This window comes from Triticum urartu, chromosome 7 (assembly GCF_003073215.2).
Source record: "Triticum urartu cultivar G1812 chromosome 7, Tu2.1, whole genome shotgun sequence".
Classification (NCBI taxonomy): Eukaryota; Viridiplantae; Streptophyta; class Magnoliopsida; order Poales; family Poaceae; genus Triticum; species Triticum urartu.
In genome coordinates, this window is record NC_053028.1 from 626891712 (window position 1) to 626914226 (window position 22515).

Here is a 22515-nt window from a genome sequence, read left to right on the forward strand (position 1 = left end):
CAAGCGCATTGAAACGTGGTTTTGCGTTGGCCTGGAAACATTTTTAGTCCATTACTCACTTACGCTATATTTAGGTCTCTGCTTTGTTGAGTGCAAATCTGATTAAGCTTCCAGGTAGTACACCCAAACAATCTACAAAGTGACGAAAATTCTATTTATTAGTTATGTTTTTTACTAATAAAGTTTCCATGCAGTTTTTAGAGAATAAATTCCTAAATTTTTCATGCATTTTTATCATAGATAGCATGCCATTTTTATTTTTTTGACCATGGAAAATTTATTTACTAGTCCATAGTAATTTTATCATAAGCAACATGAAAATTTTACCTATTCATCCCATGGAAATTTTATCATATGTAGCATGCCGTTTTTATTAGACCATGGCAAATTTATTTATTCGACCATGGTAATTTTATCATACTCCATCTGTCCTGAATTATTTCTCTTAGATTTTTCTAGATACAGATGTATCCAGACACCTTTTAGTGTTAGATACATCCGTCTAGGTAGCAGACCCAAACAATCTACAAAATGAAGAAATTCTATTTATCAGTCGATTGTGACTTTCTTATGACTCGGTGTTCCGATCAACGTCTCGAGCTCATGCTGACAAGTGGATCCACGTGACTTCCTCCATCTAGACCATGTAGGTGATCTTGACACTCACTTGGTCTTAGCTGTATGGGGACATGGTCTACGCAAAACGGCAAAAGATATATCTCGCCTATTGCAAGGCAAGATACAACAAGCAGGCAGTTACCTCGATGGTGGTTCGGCATGGGTTGAGGCCGATAGCATGGTTTTTACTTAGCGGTTTCTTTTTTATTTCTCTCCTCTATATTTCTGACTTTTTGGTTTTTTTGGGTGTTTTACTTTTGTCTCCTTTTCTTCTTATTATTTTTTTTCTATTTTTTCCTTCTCTATTATTTATTTTTATTTTATTTATTTTTTAATGCCTGAAAATTTTCAAAAATTAATTCAATAGTTTTAAATTATCTTAGCATTTTAAAAATGTATTCAATAATTTCATATTAAATGAAGGTTTTTCAAATATGTCATGAGTTTTTTTACAACCCATTACAATACTTGTTCAAGTACCGCTAAAAATGTCCAATGTAACTAAAAAAGTTCATGTACTACAAAAGAAAATTGTTCACATGTGTAAAAATGCTGATGTATTTTTTATCTGCGTGTGAAAAAATGTTCATGTGTTTCAAAAATGTTCATAATGAAAATATGCTTGTCTGTTTCCTAAAATAGGAAATGTTCATGTACTCCCTCCATTTCTTTATGTAAAGTATATTGTTTTGGACATGATGACCAAGGCAACAAATTATATATAATTTAGGAAAAGATTACTCTTGGCAAATTTGTTGGTTATTGGCAAGTAAATAAGTTAGGCCAGGAAAGAAAGAGATACAGATAATCTGGGCAAATATACTTTTCTTCTTTTTCTACAAAGAGATATACATGCAAACGGGAGAGAGATACTTGACTTTTTTTTGGAGTGCTAAAAAAGGGGATTATGAGGAATTAGAAGAAATGTACTTTACATTGTGGAATTTTATGAAAAAACAAATACACCTTATATAAATAACGGAGAGAGTATATAGGAAATGCTCATGTAAAATAATTTAAAAATAAATCTTGTATATAGGAATTGTTCATCTATCTCAAAAATATGTTCATAATTTGTAAATAAATGTTCACATATTCAATAAAAAGATTTCTTGGATCTGTAAGATATATTACTAAATCTTTTATATAAAATTTTATAAAAGAAGTCATGGTTATAAAAGAATATTCATGTACATCGAAATGGATGTTTATTATGGTTTTGAAAAAAATGTTCACATGTTTGAAATATCTGTTCATGTATCTCTATAAATATATTGTGCATTTAACATACAAGAAAAGAGAGAAATGAAATGAAAAAAAGATAATGCAGTTTGCATGTTGTGCTAAACATTTTACGCTGCCACATGCGTCTTTGGGCCCGACCCATGTACCAAGGTGAGTGCAATGTACGAGTCGCTTGACGAAATCACTAGTTAAGGAGTACTCGTTGTAAAGATCACTCCCACCTCTCTATGTTGCGACAAGTGGCACGTTGCATGCGTGCCACTTGTCGCAATCAGAGAATTTTCCTTTTTTCGTAGATTCGTTTATTCAAAATGTTTCATCTCTTAAACCATGCGTCCAAATCTCGAACCATTTTCACCATTAGATTCCTCGCGTCGAGATCTTTAAAAGTAGATCAAATGTTGATAGGTTTTGACGAAAAAAATTTCACGAAAAAAAACCGAATCGAAAGCACTAGTTTTTTTCCTTTCCGAAAGAGGCACGCCCATGCCTCTCGCGAAATCACATCCATGACTCTCGCAGAAGCAAAACGTGCCTCTCTTGGAAGGAAAAAAAATAAAGAAAACATGTTTATTTCCGTTTCCGAGAGGCACGGCCGTGACTCTAGCGAAAGCAAAACCATGCCTCTCGCGGAAGCAAAACGTGACTCTCACGAAAGAAAAAAAAATGCATTTTTTCGCAAACGTTGAAAAGAACCGAAAAAACGTTTTAAAAGCCAAAAATGCATGTGAAAGAAATCCAAAGAGAGTGCTCAGAACACGACATATGGCAGGGTGGCTGAGAGTGCGCCAAATAACGCTAATCGTTGCGAGGCTCCCGAAGGAGCGCTCATTAACTAGTTGCTCTCGTCGCTTGAGGCTGCGCCGAAGACCCCTCCAGACGAGCCTGCCCACATAACCGTTGTTCAATATGTTGTTATTTTGCCTTTTTTTTCTCTTTACAGATTTTGGTTTTCTTCTGGGTTTTATTTTTTCAAAATTTCTTTTTCTTATAGGTTCTGCATTTTTTTTCCCAACGTAGGTGAACATTTTTTCAAATACACACGAACTTTCTCAGTATACAATGAACATTTTTGAGACATACACTAAACTTTTTTTCGTATATGATGACCATTTTTGTGATAGACACTGAACATTTTTTTAATATATGTGAACTTTTTTAATATACACTGAACTGTTTTATATAGAACAAATACTGATATTTTTTCAAAAATTAATATGTTTTTATAATCTTTTAATAGGGGTTTTAAAATATCTAGCTCCTAAAAATATACAACCATTTCTGTGAAAAAATAACTAAAAACCTGAAGAGGAAAGAAATAAAAATTGCTCGTGGGCACGTTCACGGATAATGGCCGGTCACGCCTTAAATATTTGATTATACAACCAGACACCTCAAATTAGAAACCTCAAATCCATAGTGTCACATGCAACATGAAACCTAATCTAAGCGAAGCTCGCCCAGTTCCGTCGTGCCCTTGTCCGGCGGACGGCTATGCTCCCCAGAGTGTTGGTCTGGTCGCCAGCAAGGTAGAGTAGGCCATGGGACACGAGCCGGCTCATGGGACTCAAAGTGTTGATGTCTCCCATGCCCTACTCTTCCTCATCGGAGCCTAGAACCCGAACGGTGCCGGTGGATGTCAGATCGATGATGGATCCATCCTGGGACGAGCCGGCGACATCCACCACGACGCAGGTGTGGCATCCGGACTGGTGCACCATACGGGGCCAAAGAATGCGACTCCGCCTCGCCGACGTCCACCGCCGCGAGGGGTGCCGCCGTCTCCTGAGCCATCCGCCTCGCACAGGGGCACGCCGCGCCATGTTTGCGTCGGACGACGCCCTTGGTGCATCCATGGTGTCGGCACGCCAACAAAGGGGTTGCTCGTCCGACCCCATGTTCGGACGCCAAACGGGCCGCCCCATCTCTGATGAGGCAGTGACGTCACACCTAGCGCCGGATCCATGGGCCATGGGCGGACATAATGGATCCCCGATAGAAGGAGTCCGAGCGCTGCCTCGCATGGGCCTTCTCCCGGGAGCGGCGGAGCGCAAGCCGGACAACCATCTCTTCCTCGGGGCTGTGTGAGATGAGCTCAGGGTCGACGGATTTAGAGGTGATGGACTCAAATCCACTGCCCGCCATGCTGAAGACGGCTGGAGATCACTGAACGAGAGTTTGGATGACGAGGGAAGTGGAATGAAGTGGTTAGGGTTTGGCCTAGTGAGCGGATGGGAAGAAATATATATAGGGCCGGATGGGCAGCAGAGGCCGAATCCGACATGACGGACGCATCCGAACACCCCATATCCACCCCATATTTAGGTTGGATATAAGGGTGCCGGTCAGCCTGGACGTTTGAAGTTGGTTTGAGGCACCAATGTGGTTCTTCTTCTACCTCTCGACATCCAGGCAGTCGCAAAAAACAGCTCGGGCTAGCCATCGCCGATGGCTTGCGGCCAGGAAGCTCATGTCAGCGACCAAGGTGTGCGCCTGGTGCCCTCGCCGCCAACAGCTCTCGCACCTACTCCGCCATCCTTGCTTCTACTTTGAGCAACAACGTGGAGCTGAGCCACGCAATTACTCGTACGTTGTCTTAGCGGTATGGGGACTTGCTCTACGCAAAATCTATATCTCGCCTATTGCACGGCAAGATACAACAAGCAGGTCGTCACCTCTTGGTGGTTCGGCACGGGTTGACGCCTGTAGCACGTTTTTTTAGTCGATTTCTTTTTTTATTTCTCCCCTCTATATTCCTGACTTTTTGGGGTTTGAGGGTTTTTTGGGTTTTGCTTTCAATCATTTTCTTATGATTATTCTTATTTTCTATTATTCCTTTCCATTGTATTTCCTTTTTAAATTGTGTGAAAACTTTCAAAACTTACTTCAATATTTTTTAAACACATGAACTTTATTAATTACATGATTTTTTAAAAATACTGAATATTTTTATTTTAATGAATGTTTTTAAAATGTGTAATTACTTTTGCACAACCCATTACAATATTTGTTCAAGTACCGCTAAAATATCCAATGTAACTAAATAATTTCATGTATTGCAAAAGAAAATTCTTCACACGTGTAAAAATGTTGATTGTTTTTTAAGTCTGCGTGTTAAAAAATGTTCACACATATCGAAAAGATGTTTTTATGTTTTTATAATATTTTATAATTAAATATTTTATATAGGAAATATTCATGTATCACAAAAATATGTTCATAATTTGAACAGAATTTTTCGCATGTTAAAAAAAGCATTCATGTATCTCTAAGATTTAATAAATCTTTCATATAACAGACTAAGGCATAGCCTAGTGGTGGGAAGGGGCTGATGCCTTCCCACCCACCCAGATTCAAGGCTTGATACTTGCAATTTGTGTTTGTTGCACCAATTATACTGTAGGGGTTCCCTTACAGTTTTTCTATCAAAAAAAATCTTTCATATAAAATTTTATGAAATAAATCATGGTTATATAAAAATATTCGTGTACCTCAAAAAGGATGTTTATGGTTTTGAAACAAATGTTCACATGTTTGAAATAAGTGTTCATGTGTCTCTATATATATAATGTGCATTTTACATACAAGAAAAGAGAGAAATGAAATGAAAAAAAAAAGATATACAGTCTGCGTGCTGTGCTAAACGTTCGTCGCTGCCACATGCGTTGTTGGGCACTCCCCATGTGTCAACGTACGTGTCGCATTAGGCGACAACAAATACTATATGACACCCATGGGCATCATATAGTTTAGGCTACGCCAAAGAGCCCCCAGAGAGCCTGGCCCACATAACGGTTGTTCTATCTCGGGTTCTTTATATATTTTATTTTATTTTTATATTTACATATTTTATTTTTTATTTTTGGTTTTTTATTTTTTATTTATTTCAATTTTTTGACTTATAGGTTTTACAATATATGGTGAATTATTTTCTCAATATATATTGTGAAATTTTCTCAAATACACACTGAACTTTCTTGGTATACAATGAAAATATTTCAAACACACACTGAACTTTTTTAAATATATGATGAGCATTTATTTGATATGCATTGAACATTTTTCTTACTATACAATAATTTTTTTTAATTATAAGATGATTTTAATACACACTTAATATATTTTTAATATAAGATTACTTTTTAATATACACTGAACTTTTAATAGAACACATACTGAAATTTTTATAACGTATATTTTTATATGTTTAATAGGGTTTTAAAATATCTATCTCCTAAAGAACAACAACCATTTTTTTGTGAAAAGACAACTCGAAACCCGAAGAGGAATGAAATAAAAACTGCTCGCGGTCAATGTGGGCCAGGCAATTTGCCTTGGCTTCAGAGAAGCCACCCTTAGTTGGCGCATGCGGGTGTTAACTAGTAGGTCTCTTAGGTGATGTACAAATGTGCCCTAGAATATATGACGAGGTCGAGGGAGGTATTTGGACATCCCACAAACCATAACAGAGCACAAAGCCCATTCTGTTGTGCTTGATATGCTTGATAATAATGACCTCTCTATTATTCTTGGGTGAAACTTTTTAAACATTGCACACACTACTACAAAATAGGGTAGCGGTGGTGGGTGCAAAAGGGCGCACCAGTGGCAGGCGACGTTGTGGAGGGCGCCCGCTACCGATCTCCCGCCACTGGTAATAGGTCACTAGTGGTGGGCAGAGCAACCATCACTGATAATAGTTTTATTAGTGGCTCGCGCCTACACAAAACCACCACTCGTAAAGTACCCTATTAGAGGTGGATCTATATACCGCCCACCTGTAATGGCGTCGGCCAGGTAAATTATAAAAAATAATGCTACTGCGTCAACATTTTCCTGCCATTGGCAACGTTTTGCACAGAACACATAGATATTATAGTGATAGCCATAAGATATTGCAATGCGCTGCAATATTACATTGATACTCATCATTACATGCATACATGCATTTTTCTACCTTATCCATTAGTTAGTATTATGACTAAACAACACATAATTTAACCATTGAACATTTTCATCATGGCTAGACAGCACAAAACACATTTGATGGTCAAAAGGGCTTATGACTCAAAAGGTCATTGACAACTACTCCCTTTGTTCTTATTTACTATGCATATTAGATTTGACTAAAGTCAAACTTCGTAAAGTTTGATCAAGTCTGTAGGAGACAATATAAAAATTTACCATAACAAATCTATATGACATGAAAGTAAATTCAATAATGAATATAATGGTATTGAATTGTTATTCTATGTGTTAATATTTTTGTTTATAAATTTTGTCAAAGTTTACAAAGCTTGACCTTGACCAAAGCTAATATGCGGACTAAATAAAAGCAGGGGAGTATACTAGCTAGTCCGCTCTATTCAGAATCGCGTAAGATACATACCGGGAGGAACCCAGCCTCCTCATAGATCAGCGCTTCCTGGCCGTCGGATCGATTCCTTGATACGTTTTGGGCCGTCCGATCTAGAGATGGAGAGACGCCGACCGTTGGATCAAAAATAAGCACTGTAGATCGAAACAGTGTCGAAATGGCCGTGCCACCGCCTGTAAATTTGGTGCCCCACCTAGGGCATTTTCGTCATTTCCGCCAGAGGCATATAAAAACAGCAGCCCCCGTTGTAGAACCCTAGCCGCCCCATCCGCGCTGCTCCTCCCGCGACGAGGCCACCGCCAGCCTCCTTCCCCACCAACGGCCACCCCTACCCTTGCCTCTTCCTCCTCCCATTCGCCCCCCCCCCCATCAGAATCCTCCCCCGGAACCCTAGCCAGCGGCACGCAACCCATGGCGCCGCCCAGCTCGCCGCCCCTGGCCGTCGGACCGTCGCGAGGCAAGCGCACGTCCTCCGCCCAGGCCGCGCCCGAGGCCGACCTGGTGGCCACGGTCACCACGCGCCCGCGCAAGGGCACCGCATCCAGGAAGAAGAAGCTTGTGCTCAAGGCGGCGGTGGGCAAGAAGCAGGCACCACATCCGGGAAGAAGTTTGTGCTCAAGGTGGCGGCGGGCAAGAAGCAGCAGAATTGGTGAGACTTGAGAGGCTAGGGTTTGTCTTGTTCCAGTGAACTGCAGGTCGACCCCCTCTCTCTCTCCTTTCTCTGTTCTTGTTTTTTTGTAGTGCTCATCTTGGTTGCCAAGTTTCCTAATACAAACTCATTCAACCACGTATATGTTTAGTTCTTTGGTTTTTTGCATATGCAAATGGAAACATCTCTATCTCTAATGCTGTCAATTTTGAGGTACCAAAAGGTTGAGACATTTGATTTTGGGTTAATCCTGGTTATGATGGTGCAGGCTTGATGTGCATATATGTGACTATTTTCTTATGATGAACTTGAAGATGGTGGTTAAGGTATTCATGGTGGAGGGAAAGGTTGATGTTGGTCTTGGTCCTATCTGTAAGTTTTCCACACTACTTTTTTCCTTACGAAATGATAACACTATCTCTATTATCATTTCGCTGCTGCTCTTTTCATTATTCGATAAATGAAATAGTTTTCCTCAGCACTAATAAACAATTACCAGATTAAATTACCATTGGAGATACTTGCCTTCAAAAATTAGTTTCACAAAAATTCTTTATAGTGTTGCAGGATGTACTATAATAAGTCTATAAAAGTAAACTGGTTTTGGTTATACTTCCTATCTACAGCTTCTTATATCATAAGTATGTGCAGTAAGTCTGTTTTTATATTCCAGAGGCGCATGGGAGTAAGCTCGAGCTGCAGACGAGCTCAGACTCTATAGGAGGAGCATGTTCCGCTGCGCCTCTCCCACCTCCTCGGCGCACAAGGGGATGGCCAGCGCCGCGCAGCAGCAGGGTGTTGATCACAAGATAGTAAATGATTTCTCTATTAGTAGAGGTCTGAAGGTAAGGAAGCAAAGGAGTTATTAATATGTCTCTCTGGTTTTGATTTCATAATGTAATATATGTTTTATCTGTACACCATGTTTGCAGGTTCGAGAAGGGACGAAAGATGAAGAATTTGCCTGAAGAAAATATTGAACAAAAAGTACCTCTCTCTCTCTCTCTCTCTCTCTCTCTCTCTTGTGTATGCAGTGAAATTTGTTACTGCATTTTGATGTGATTGTGTTGTCACAGGCTCCAGATGGCTTCCTAGGGGTGATGCGCTTCAGTTTGAGATTGGGATGTTGGCTTTCTCTAACCTGCCTTCCTTGAGTCTGAAGTTGGGGTATATATTTCAATATTTTCATGGCTAAGCGATTCTATAGCACCTTTCAACCAATAGGTTATATTTTTGTATGAGTTTTTAGAGAAAGTGCAAAAAAAATTGTGCTTGTTTCCATCAAGAAAGGACTTTGGAGCCATCACATTTGACACGCCCTAGGCACTCATCAGACTGACTCACCGACCATGCTTTTGGTTTCCAATTGCCCCTGCAGTTCACAAGCAAGCAGGCCGCAGAGGACATGGCATTGGCCATGTTCAACCGTGCCCTGAAGCTTTCTGGAGCAGGTCTGTGCCTCTGTGTGTGTCTTCTCTAACTTCATCTCGCTGGATCTATGGATCATTCTGCACGTTGGGCTTGTTGCTGGCTGCTAGCCTGGCTTGTAAGAGGATGCTCCCCTGCTCTGAGTCCAAGGTACACCAATGATCAAAAGAACACCTAAATGAAAAAAAAACTCTTCCATTTGTAGTGAAGTTTTTGTAGATGTAATCTCTATTTCTTTTACATGTGGATACTGTTGTTTTGAAGCAAATTTCACCATTATTTTTTCTCAGGTTTTGTAACCTATAATCAGTTTTTTATCAGGTTTTGTTTGGTCTATTATCAGTTTTTCTCGCTTATTCTCTCTAATCAGAAAAGGAGCCTGAAAATCTGCATTTACATTTGCAGATACTGAGGGAAAGTACATATCCAGAGGCACCAATTGGGAGAGGTACAACATATGCATTTCAAAGAGAACTGGAAGAGCTAGCACCAAAGAGCCCCAACTCACCTCCACAATCAAGTTCTACATGCAATTCACGGATAGTGGTACGATGCTTCTCCTGCCTTTTTATTAAGATGAACATGCTTTGTTTGGTTAACTGAATAAGGCATCTCAAAATAATTATGATGGTTTCTCATTTGGAGCTTCACTAAGAGTCTAAGATGCATTTGTTGAATAGCCGTTCTTTAAAGATAGAAGTATTAGATGCCTTGGCGATTTCTTTGTGGTGTAGATTCCTATTATCAACATATTTGCTAACCGCGAAGTTTATCTTGGTGGATATGTAAATTATTGTTCATTGAGAATGCTTCAGGTGATTTGTTGATGCAGAGTCCTAATTAAGCAAACAAACCTTACTCGTCTCCTTCTCTGTAAATCATTGTATGCAGGTTGTCGGCACATCTTTTAACCAAGTCACCTCCATTGATCCTTTTGTTGACAAGCAGCTAGACCCAAGGTTAGTCTCTGAAGATGTCTGTTCATAATTTATTTTGCCCGTCACATGTATTTCTTTGGTATGCTCATTGTATGCGCATCTGTCATACCTGTGCAGACCCAAGGTACCAAACAAAATAAGAAAGGCATCAAAACTCCTAGGAATCTTGCTAGATATGAGCATCTCTTTTGCATGACGAAGGAAATGAGCGGCTGGCTAGATCTAAATAAATCCTCATTGAATTACAAATTGTGGAGGGACCGGTCAACATTTTTAGTCTTTTACTGCATGGCTGCTAAGTATACATAGATTTAGGAAAACTACCTGCGGTAATTCCTGCTCTGGCATGCGTTTCTCTTAATTTTTTATTTATGAACTCAGACCAAGATTTATGAATTCAGACCAAGCAGTGTATGTACGATTGGTTGCAGCTAATTATTCCCACAGTATCTTATGTACGCCATGTTCCAAGCAATTTCATTGTTCTCTATGATCGGCTGCACGTACATCAACATAGTGTTTCATATGCATCATGTCCCAGGCAGTCAAATGTATTGCTTTATATGATCAATAATTTATAGGGAATGCCTAATTTCTTGCAGCGTTTCCCATGGTAGATCGGTTTGGCCCTGTTGTGCTACCTAACTGATTTTGAATCAGCCGCCGTCGCAAGACCTTCCACAGCTAGACCTTGACGGCGCCAGCCGTATGGACATCCAGGTATATGATATTTTGCTACACCAGTTTTATGCTTTCAAGTCCAGCTAAGGTTAAGCCACACAAACTTCCATTAGTACTTGAATTTTTGTTTGTAAAACTTTGGATTAACAATCTCAAACAATGCTCATACTTCTTATATTCACTTGCAATTCTAAATATATGTGTGTTTTCTCTATGCTGTACTACTAAACTATTTGTGTTAAACAAAACACGACATCTGCACACATGTTCTCAAATTGGATCATATTTGAAGGTTTTAAGTATCCGTCCAAATTCCAGTCATGAATCGCCTAGGAGTTAAGCATCAAGTCTCAACCCAACCCTTTTTCATGGCTTCTCTGACTAAGTGATGGTCCACTTTTTATTGATTAGTGTAATTACTGAAGTGCTTAGATTATCGGTTAGTGGAAATCATGTGGTTTTGCCTCACTTTCTTTCTCATTTTAGATCCCGCCTTAACCATACAAAGTAGTTTGACGCCTGACAAATAGGCTGAGCCTATAAATTTGACTGTGAAAAATAAACTGAGCTTATAAGTTTGACCGCCATGTTATCAACTTTCTTTCGACTACAACCATCTCTCTCCATTCTGGCCGCATTCACTTTTATTCATACAACCTGCTTCTGCGGTTGTATTGTACTACAAAGCATGAAGTTGTGTAAGTTGTACGATACCATGTATACACACATACATTTTCTTACTATGGTTAATCCAATTCCAATGTATATGTGTAGCTTTGTGCTTTGCTTCCTGTCTATCTATAGCTTATGAGTTGAGACAATTCCAAGTGTGATCAAATAGCTTGTGTATGTGCCTGTGTAGCTCAACGATCTTTCAAAATGGTTATTCATGTCTGGTTGCGTCTGGCGGGCAACGCGCGGCAAGTCGTGCCACCTATAATTGAAGCATCGTTCATGGTCAGGCTAGAACTACATAATATTGTTGCTCGAACTGCAGCCAGCAGGTGCTTTTCTTCTCCTCCTCAAGCTTCGGCAAGAATATACTACACATATATAGTAGCTGAGAAAGCATGACATGCCATAATTTGTTGTCCTTTTGTATCTTCATACACTGTATCTTCCTTTTTCATGACCCAAAAATAGCTGGGAAAGAATGACATCCATAATTAAATCGCAAAAAAAGAATGACATCCATAATTTGTTTTCCATCCTAGGCTCATTTGCCGGCCTGTTATTATTCTTTTTTGTCCTTAATAAACTGTATCCTTTCTTTAGTATTCTCCTTTGCTTATTCAGGTAACTGCTGAGGATGTTTAAAAAAGACATCACCAATAGCAGAGCACTCTATTGCTGCAATTACATGCAGGTACAAAATTGATGCCCACTTTGGGATCTCCCTTGTGGCCTTTCCTACAATCATAAGAGCTACCAAGAGACGCAATTGCTTTTAGTTATCCCCTTCAGAATACTAATTGTTGATGTAATGTAGAAGGTAAAAGGGAATAAAATGATCTCTTCGAAATACTTCAGAATACATGCTTCAGAGCACTAATTATAGCTATAATGTCTCTCTTTGCTTTGCTAGAATATCTCTTGAAATTTAAGAGGAGCTTGGTACTATTTTTTCTGATGGACTTTCTTTATGAGGATCAAAAGATTTGTCTCTGATGGCTTTTCTTACAAGTTCCCAGCCATTTTGTCACCCTCCTCTCCTATCATTAAAAATAGGACAGAGTTTCGCGATCAGCGACCTGAGGCGCCACTGACAGTATTATCAGCTGCCATTCAGCGGCCAATGATGCACAATGGCACAAGTGACATCATCTTCGATTTTTTTCTTCTGTTCATTGCCATAAAAAATTAGCAGGCTGCATTTGAGCTTCTAATATTCATTTGATGTTTCAACTAATGGGTTTTATACAATGTATTGTTGGAGATTGGATTGCAAAAACATGAGAAAATAACTTCTGTCTGGATGACAGCAATGTCGACCTTTTTGGAGAGAAAACTGAACCGGAGAAGGCGGCAGCTAAAGAGCATGCTGCGAAAGTGAAGGGTTCTGGCAAGAAGAAAGAATGTATGTTATCTTACATTCTTTCTATTTTGAAGATTGCCTTGAGTGTGAAAGATACTGAGCATGGACCTATGTTCTTATTAATAGCTCTTGCTGCCTGTAGTACCATATAGATAGAAAATAGCTATCATTTCTAATGAAATGATAAGATTTCTTGATCTTCAATAATGATGTGTACATAAATAGTACTAAACTCGATGATGCCTTATGATAATCTCATGGTGATGTTGAACTCATTGCTTCTATCACATGTGAATGTTTCTTCTTACTTTTATTTTGTTATATCCTGTTTGAGTAAGTATGTTAAACCTGAATTAGTACTAACTTGTGCATTACCTGCATAACCACAATAATGGGACCGACACCCTCGCGCCAAGGCGCGTTACCGATCTAGTGTTTGTGAAGAATAGGAAAATATCTGCATGTCCATGATGCACCACAAACATTAACCTAGATCCAGTTTCCAAATTGCACTCCTTCAGTATTCGCCTCCACAATTAAATAGGATGCATCAATCTGGTACAGTTGAGTAGGTGTCGTCGAAATTGGTCTTTTATCATGGAAGATAAGTGTCATATCATCATGCGCATCCATCATCTTAGGCACGACACATCTTGGGAGCTTCTATTGCAAGAACACAAAAATCGAGAAGCATTAACGTGCGCGTATGGAGCGCCCTCTCACAATAGCCATGCGCGCAGCAGGAACGGCAAACAGGAAAAGGGTGCAGTCTACAATGATGTTGGTGGCCTGGCATATTTGGCTGGAGAGGAAAATGCAAGAACCTTCAGAGATCGCCAGCGTCAGAGTGTTGAAATCCTTGCAGCAATCAGGCAAGACATGGATTCCTGGAGGCTTGCCAGAGCCAAATGTCTGGAAACACCACTTGGTGACCCAGGCTGATCTCTGTTTAATTTTTAGGTAAATGGCGACCCCTCTAGTGGCGCCAACTCTGTAACCCCCACCATGATCACTTGATCATGATTTTTTTTTCCGCATGCTCCCTGCTTAATCAATGAAAAGCCAGCAGTGTTGGATCTTTAAAAAAACAATAGCCACGTCGAATTTACTGTGCCGAAGAGAAAAAGGTAAAAAACGCGTCGACCCATCGATTCTTGCTCTCGCACGCAAGCCTCCCCTCGTCGCCTCTCCTCTTACGATCTCTCTCCCCCCGCGACTCCTCGCCGCCGCCGCCACCACCCATGTGCCGTCTGATTCCGGCGAGTCCCGGCGGCGGATGACACACCAACGACCTCCCCTGGCCCCATTCCTTGGTCCCATCCGTCCAAATCCGTCGCTATAGGCCTTCTGCCCTCGCTCCTGACCCTTGGCCATGGCTAGGGTCTCGCGCGCGGCGTCACCTTCGTCGTCGGCGAGGCTCTGGCGGGTTCCGGCGGCTCGTCTCAACGCGTGGCTCCGCCTCATGGAGCGCTGCAGCGCGGACGAGAAGGTGGAGGGCGGCGGTCGCCGTGGCGAAGGAGGGGCGGCGCTGCCACAGAGGAGAGCGACGAGGGTTGCGGCGTCGCTGCAGATGATGAGGAGGAGAGCCACTGCACCACGCGATTCCACGTGATCCTCTCATCTTCAGGCTGAAAATCCTCTGTAGCATCCACTGAAATTTTCTATAGTGAGTCCCCTGTTGTTTCATCTTCAGAACATCCTCTGAAATTTTACTTTGGCTGATGATGTTCTTACTCCCTTATGAGATCAACTGTACAATTGCTCTAAAATATTGCTTGACTGCTTGTTTTTATCTTAATAAAAGTATAGATTCTATTCTGGCAAACTGTCCACTGTATTTTTTGATAGTTAAATCTTCTGTATTCATTGGACAGAAGGGCTACATCATCAAACACATTAACCTACGCGTAAGGGGCGCCCTCTCGCGATAGCCACGTCGAATTTACTGTGCTGAAGGCGACAAAGTTAAAAACGCGTCGACCCATCGATCATTGCTCTCGCATGCAAGCCTCCCCTCGTCTCCTTATTTCAATTGCATTTCAGTTGATGCACAATATGTGATACTTTAGACGACACTACAGCGAACTATTTCATTTGTTATGCCCCTTATTGTATTTCAGGCTCAGACAACTAAAAGAGGAAGTTCTTGCAAAAAAGAAAACTAGAAGAGGAAGTTGCTATGGTTGGTGTGGCTGAGAAACTACGGCATAAAAGAGCAGAAGTGGCCAGTGTCTTCATGTTCTTTGCAGGTATAAGCCCTTCAGGCAAATTAAGCAGCTTTTCATGTTAGAATAGGGTGTTGCTTCATGCAACTGCGCCGCCGTTTAGTGTTTACAGATCACAAACTAAGCAAAATCTGGATGTTCTTTCGATTATAAGTTTATTACTAAAGTTCTCTTATTTTAGTTTGTTGCACTGCATGATATACTGAGCATCCTTCTTACTATTTGATTTAAATATATGGATAAAATGGCACCATTTGTTTTGGGATGCGAACTAATGCTGCAAAAGTTATCCTTTCTCTCTAGAAGTATCTAACTTACATGGCGTGCTTGCAATGGTCATGATTTAGGATGACCTTGTGTTCAGGTTGAAGTAAATAATGTTCTCATATCATTCTTTCACAGATATTTGTGTAGTTCTCTAGCTTACAATTTATAACAAATAAACTAGGATCCTTTCTTATTTTTTTCCTCAAAGAGGCATACCCGACCGCAGTGAGGAAGGAGGGCTTCGGTCGGCTATTCGGCGGCCTCCCCTACCACTCAAGGTGAAGCCACCTCCTCCCTCTCTCTTTACTACCTTTTTTCTGCCTTTCACTGCTGACGGTCTCTCCCCTGTTCGGTCCAGTAAGAAATGATCCTTTTTCTGGGAGGGCAGCAGATCTAGAAACAAGGATTTATTTTGCAAACAAATCGATGGGCAATGCATTGTGTACAACATCGGGCAGGAAGCAGACCCATAAATTTTACGCTTTTTATTATTTTCTGTTTTAATGAAACCTATTAGATAAATGTGAAGTTGAAATCCTGCAGCTTATGATGAATGGGGATCAGGTGTTAGTTTGGTTGTCAGATCATTTGCATGATGTCAACTTATTATATTATGCTTATTATAGGCGACGTATCAAGTATTAGGCGTAGTAGTAAAAGCAGAAGAAATAATCTCTCAGGTTACAAGAAAGTTAGTTTTTCAGGTGTGCATGCTGATGTGAGGTTTATATACAGAGTGAAAAGGAAGTGTTGATAAAATCCATTCATTCATTGGCCTGCATGCATCACCTATTCAAGTGTCACATGGGAGCTCAGCTCGTTTTTGAAAGGAAATTGATCTGGTTGCACTACAATAAATAGTTAACACCTTCATTGAGGTGCCTGGCAGCGTACTGCATGAATTAGTGCAATTTTGTAAATTTACTTCTGGAATTGCCGAATAACCTCAAGGTTGGCTACACAATATATTTTTTTAGTGTAAATGTGATTAATTTCCAAACACTTCAGCAAAAAAATCCAGCATCGAGAAAAGTGTTACCATTACTAAATTAGGCCCTTTTGGATAAATACGAACTTAGCTAGACAGACTCATATAAAGTAATGTTTTTTTATTGTTGCCCCATAGATTCTTGGTAATCAATTCAGGATGATATAATTTTATAGCTTGGCGTCAGGAATTTATAGTTCAGATTAAATTCCTGACGTATAAATGTATAAAACCATGTTATATAATTCCACAGTATTAGATGCTCAATATTGTTCTTGCCATGATGTATATTAAATGTGGTTGTGTTTTTATCCTTCCCATTTTCAGATCAGGTTCTGGTTGATGTGTAGAGCTATTTCCATCCCAACAAATGTCTCTCAGAGATCTATCTGCCTACCATGATTTGAGTGCTGAACTATTATCCGGGTTCCTTGCAGAAAAAATCAATGATATGATTGTTCATGTTAAATGGTCTTGCCTTTCTTCTTCTTATTTCACTGTACATCCTGATCTAACACTATCTGGATATAATATGTGCTTGTTGCTTGACTGGCACTTTACTTTTCTATGCGGAAGGTACATTACAGAAGATGATAGGATACTTTCAATTCTGCATTAGCATGACAATATCCATGATGTAAGCAGCTTTCATTCATGAGCATCAATCTGAATAATAATAATTCAGAAATTGTTTTGATTTTGATATGTTCCTGATGCTTGTGATTGGTTTGCCCCCATTGTAGCGCTGACATGATCCTATCATACATCGAATAGCTTTTGGTTGGATGGTAAACTGAGTGGACAAAAATGACCTTGTTTTTTATTTTGTCAAATGATAATTTAATGAGCTTATGATTCCTAAAATGAATAGTATGGTATTTTCATCATTAAAATCCAGGCAACTATTGAACTCCCTGGAAAGGGGTGTGTGTGTGCATTGGGGCTAGAGGCACTGCTTGGGACCCAGTTGTAAGTGGGTGGTCCATTTGTGGAGAGTTGTTGTGCCCTGTTGGATGTGTTGCTATGTGGTTAATTATTGCCTATGTGGTTGGTCGTGTGAATTTTCTATTAGACTTGCATCGTATGTGAATTAACACCGCCTTTCCCCTCATGTATAAATCTTTCTTCTAACAAAAGAAAATGATGGCACCATGACAAGGAAAAATATCTAGAGCCCACAACCCAGTGACCAGTTGAGATAGGACTACTTAAGAAATGGAGTAAGGAGATTAACCTCGCCACTTCTTGATTCTTCCCTCTTTCCAGTGCCCTGTTCCCAGAACTTATCGTCTTTGCTTGTGCAGATTTTGATTATGTACGCCTACAAGGTATTTGCTGAAAATCCCAGAGGGCTGGCAGGGAAGGAGTGGTCTCTATAAGCCATGTGATTCCATTCTTCAAAAAATTAGTACCAGCAATCATAGCAAGATGATTTTGAGATTAATAAGAATCCATGAGATGAATAAAAGTATGAAGAAACAAGGAATTCTGTCACAGGAGAAACTGTGGTACACCACTTCAACACGGCACAAGAGGCAGATCAGGGCATCTTCAAGGATAAGGAAACATCTGCAGACCTGAAGGTGGTTGGGAACTTGGGATGTCCTTGCTATTGGAGTGGTTCGCCGAAAATTATCGGCAGTTTGGTTGCACATTGGAGCTTATCACAAACAACACACAGGAAGGATCTCAGTGTTGTACGGGCTATGGTGGGATAGGAGGGATCCTGCACACCGGGTTGAGGTGAACGCTTATGAAGACACACTTGATGAGGAGTATGATGAAGACTTTGAAGACCAGTCAGCTGAAACTCCAGTGAATTCAGTACAGGAGGAGCCTGTCCTAGCTCGGAACCGGAACGCGCCGTAGCAGGAGGCTGAGGCATCTACAAGCTCAGCGAGGAAAGTTTAAGGTTTGTACTAAATTGTGGCAGCGCTTCTCTTATAAACAAATGATCATGTGGTGACATTCGATTCGATTTTCTTATTTTAGGAAGACGACGAGAAGACTTGAGAAATGATGATATATAGCATGCTGCTGCTGCTGCATAAGTGAAGTCCTCTCAGCGTGATTGGGAGGAAGACTGTATTGCTGATCTCCATCAGAAGACTATCCTATTTAGTACTGTCATTATTAATAAGAGGAATCATAGTTATAAGTTACTATTAAGTGTCTCTTGTGTGATCTCGAATTTGTGTGTTAAGTTTGTGCTTTATTACTGTTGCTGCACCTGCGTCTGCAATTCTGCATCTGCTTATCTGAACCGAAGTTGTGATGCTGCCCTATATTTATTTGAAAATAAAATCTATTGTGCGTCTGTTGATCTGATATGGCAATATTCCTGTTCAGTTGGCCTTGCATTTTATTTATTTGCTACTGTAGTTTTTTTTGTGAGACATTTTCCTTAGAAAAAATATATGAAATTGTGTGTATTTTGTTTGATCGTGAGGTTATTTTAAGGTTTGCTTATGTTCTCTTTGAAGGGAGTAAATTGCAAAAAACCACCACAATTGGGGACCCTAATTCAGAAAACCACCATCTTTCGATTTTTTTTTCAAATAACCACCACCATTCTGCTGATAGTTTTCAAAAAACACTGATAGGTCACTAAACACATGTTAACAACGTTTCTGGCAGATGGGGGCCGATGTAAGTGATGATGTGGCACTGAAATCTTACGGTGTTTGGCCTGTACAGTAAACTGCACATGGGACCCGCACGTCAGCCTCTATACTTCCTCCTCCACAAGCGTTGACAGGGGGAAATAATCACACCTGCATCTGACCGGCGCACCACCGGATTCAGCCGCCGGCCGGCTCGCGAGCCTCCGCCTCCGTGATCTCCCTCCACCTTGTCTATCTATGCTCCTGCACGCGAGCCGCATCAGCGACCATGCCCAGGCACGGGGGCGCGAGCAGCAGCGGCGGCATCGACCAGGCACGGGGGCGCGAGCAGCCACGCAAGGGCACGAGCAAGTGCAGCGGCCACGGCTACGCACGGGGGCGCGAGCAGCAGCAGCAGCAGCCACGCACGGGGGCACGAGCTGCAGCACCGGCCGCGCCCATGCGCGCGAGCAGCAGCACCGGCCTCGGGACGGGCCGCGAGCAGCAGCACCGGCCGCGCCCGGGCACGCGACCATCAGCACCAGCCACGCCCGGGCACGCGACCATCAGCACCGGCCACGCGACGGGCCGCGAGCAGCAGCACTAGCCGTGCCCGGGCACGCGACCATCAGCAGCGGCCACGCAAGGCGGCTCGAGCTACCGCCTGCTACAGAGTACGGGCACGCCGCAGTGATGGCAGGAACGCGAACTCTGCCCAGCGTCCCAACTACCCCGTGGGCGCCCTGGTCCGGCGCCGAGATCCCTCATGAGGGCCATCTCCTTCCCCCCTATTTCGCCGTTGCCCGCGACCTCCCGAGCACCATGGCCGAGAGCACGAGCTCTTGGTCTGCCCCGCGCCCCGACTACCCCATGAGCGCCTGGTCCGGCGCCGCCTCTCTGCCTGCGGCCGCGCTACCTCGCACTCAAGTCACTCGCAGCCCATTCCTACACTGCCACTGGCGAGCTAGGCAGCCGACGGGATGCCCTCTAGGTGTTTGAGGAAATTACTCAACAGGACCTAACGTCCGTCTCCTCACTCTGTTTGGCATATGCCAGGTTGACCTGACAATAGGATCTACCCGTCAGATTCGTTACCAAACGGCTCTAATCAATCGATCAGTGTTTTCTGAAAACTGTCAGCACAATCGTGGCGGTTATTTGAAAAAAAATCGAAAGGTGGTGGTTTTTTGAATTAGGGTCCCCAATTATGGTGGTTTTTTGCAACTTACTCCTTTGAAGGTTTGCTTATGTTCTCTTTGATCCTTCCCGAATGCGAATAAGAAAAGAAAGTTGAAACATGTTCACTAATATGTGTGCTTTGCAGGCTTTGTTTCCATGTAGGGATGTATTTGAGTGTACACTTACCTGACTTTATATAGTGTGTCATCTTTTGTTTATGGCTAGAACTGCTGTATCAAATGTGCAAATGGCACCAACATCATACAGTGGGCCATGCCTGATAGCTATTGCTGTCATTTCCCCTCCTGAAATCATCCTTTTCCTATATGTAGGAGGTTCAGTAAGGTTGCTCACCAATGAGCTGGGAGTATTTTTGTCCTGAGTACTTGCATGATTGAAAGAAGAAATCAGGTATTCCTAAATGTGCTATTGCAGATCAAAGGTGAACTCAAACGATTTTCTTACTTCAATCTCAGGTGAGGACTCTTGTTCACTAAAATTCATTTTTATGTAATTATTTTATTGATCCATGACATCGGCCATCCTCTGTTTCCCTTCCGCTCCTCTAGTAGGCAAAGGAGATGAAGCGCACGCGCAGTGCCAACGCCGCCGCCGCTGCCGGCGGATTTTCTCTCGAGTCAGGGGAGGTGTTTGGGGGATCGACTAGGAAGGATCGAACGGCAGCTGGAGAAGACCTGCACAAGGGTGCCACCAGTCATTATGTTCTAGACCAAATAGATCGTAATGCGATCGAGTTGGAGAGGTGGATTCAGACAACAGATTCCTTCACAAATTCAAAGGCAGAACTCAAAAAAGAAAGGGCAAGGAAATGAAGGACGCAGGACTACTAGAGGCAAAGACAGACAGACGCGGCCGGAGCACTATGACGGCTTTGATGGGCGTGGAGGAGTGCACGAAGACGCTGCGGAGCTTGTCAGCAGGAGTAGCTGCTCCTGCTGCTGCATCACAACCGCATCCTGATCTGCTTCGACAGGTTCGAGCCCTCCGTCACCGGCCGTGTGCACATCTGGAAGGTCAATAATAATTCTCCGACTCTTAACTTCCCAGCCGCCAAGTTGCTCTTGCACCACATGCTCTTGCCGCAAATTCCTAGGATTGTACGTACGTTGTATGTTTCAGAATGACTGACACACGTCCTCGCCTTCTCCTCTTTTGTTTCTACCGAATTCTAAGGGTGTTGGAAAGGTGATCAGTGTGAACAAGATGGTCAGGGCCGGATGCAAAGTGAAGATCCTAATAGTGGACTAGAGGCCTGGGCTGAAGGACTCCGCAAGATCAAGGAGCAGCTGGACCACGACAAGGACGTCGGCGGTGGCTTCTCCGCCATGTGGGATTATTGTTTGACCTTTCACAGTTACTTCAGGTGTCCATAACATCAAGCATAATTTTGGTGCTTCTTAACCTTTTGCATTCTATTCTAATCCTATGACAGAAGTTTTCTTAATACTTTTAGTTATGAATTTTGTTTTGTGATCTTCTTCCTGATTCGATGTGATTAGCATAATACTAAATTTGTTGGCTACTAATTGATACTTCTGTGTGATACCTTTAGTGTGTGCTGACCGGATTAATCTAAAGTACCAAGATTTGCTTGTTCATTATTTTCATTCAAGCTAATCGAATGTTCATTATTTTGTGTCAATACTGTACAATAGAGAGCTGTCCATGACATGTATGGGAGCAAGGGAACCGGAGGTACTAGATGTAGGCACTAATTGTATTTAGAGTTCGGCTGCAACAATCAAATCTTTTAGGATGGTACTAATTAATGTCTTGATTATTTTTTATTCCAGTCAACATCAGGTACAACCTTGACTAGGAGATACCATGAACATATCTTAGTCAAATAATTTATGAGCGACTTGTACTGTTTACTTGATCTTTGGTTCAGAAAATAGAATCTAGCTTCAGTCAAGTTAACCATCAATTTGTTTCAGGGTTAGTATCTATAATTATCCCATGTTAAAAGAAAATTGGTACTATGAATTAAGTGACACCATGAAATAATCTGGATCAATATAAGAAAGAAGAATTACAAGTTTGTTAAAGAATGGATGATTAGAAGTACAAAAGTAGTAAATCAATGATGGCTTGCTCATGTTGGTTATAATGTAATCGATTCCATTGTGTGAGACAACAACCAAGAGCAGTTTATTTTATCATTCTAAAATAGTATCACTTACACCAAACGTCATTTTAGTAGCATGTTCATGTCAGAATCTAAGAGTGTTAGGAACATAGGGAGGAGATGGCAATTATGG

General features: G+C 41.5%; 4 long non-coding RNA genes across 6 annotated transcripts; all 4 read left to right on the top strand.

The window, feature by feature from the left end:
- Positions 1-7814: 7814 nt before the first annotated feature.
- On the top strand, positions 7815-8993 carry LOC125525186. Its single transcript, XR_007291185.1, has 5 exons — positions 7815-7935; positions 8158-8261; positions 8563-8734; positions 8822-8876; positions 8966-8993. It is a non-coding gene; the product is annotated as an uncharacterized LOC125525186 (long non-coding RNA).
- A 768-nt stretch (positions 8994-9761) lies between these two features.
- On the top strand, positions 9762-10452 carry LOC125518325. Its single transcript, XR_007287956.1, has 3 exons — positions 9762-9863; positions 10209-10276; positions 10373-10452. It is a non-coding gene; the product is annotated as an uncharacterized LOC125518325 (long non-coding RNA).
- Positions 10453-10909: 457 nt separating this feature from the next.
- LOC125522906 lies at positions 10910-12142 on the top strand. The gene is made up of 2 exons (XR_007290014.1): positions 10910-10975; positions 11799-12142. It is a non-coding gene; the product is annotated as an uncharacterized LOC125522906 (long non-coding RNA).
- Positions 12143-15472: 3330 nt separating this feature from the next.
- LOC125525302 lies at positions 15473-22244 on the top strand. Of its 3 annotated transcripts, XR_007291226.1 has the most exons (6): positions 15473-15741; positions 17589-17671; positions 17756-18363; positions 18444-20709; positions 20803-21267; positions 21428-22244. It is a non-coding gene; the product is annotated as an uncharacterized LOC125525302 (long non-coding RNA). The 3 variants fall into 3 exon arrangements; XR_007291227.1 differs by lacking the exon at positions 17589-17671; XR_007291225.1 differs by lacking the exon at positions 15473-15741 and having other exon boundaries at positions 17424-17671.
- Positions 22245-22515: the final 271 nt, after the last annotated feature.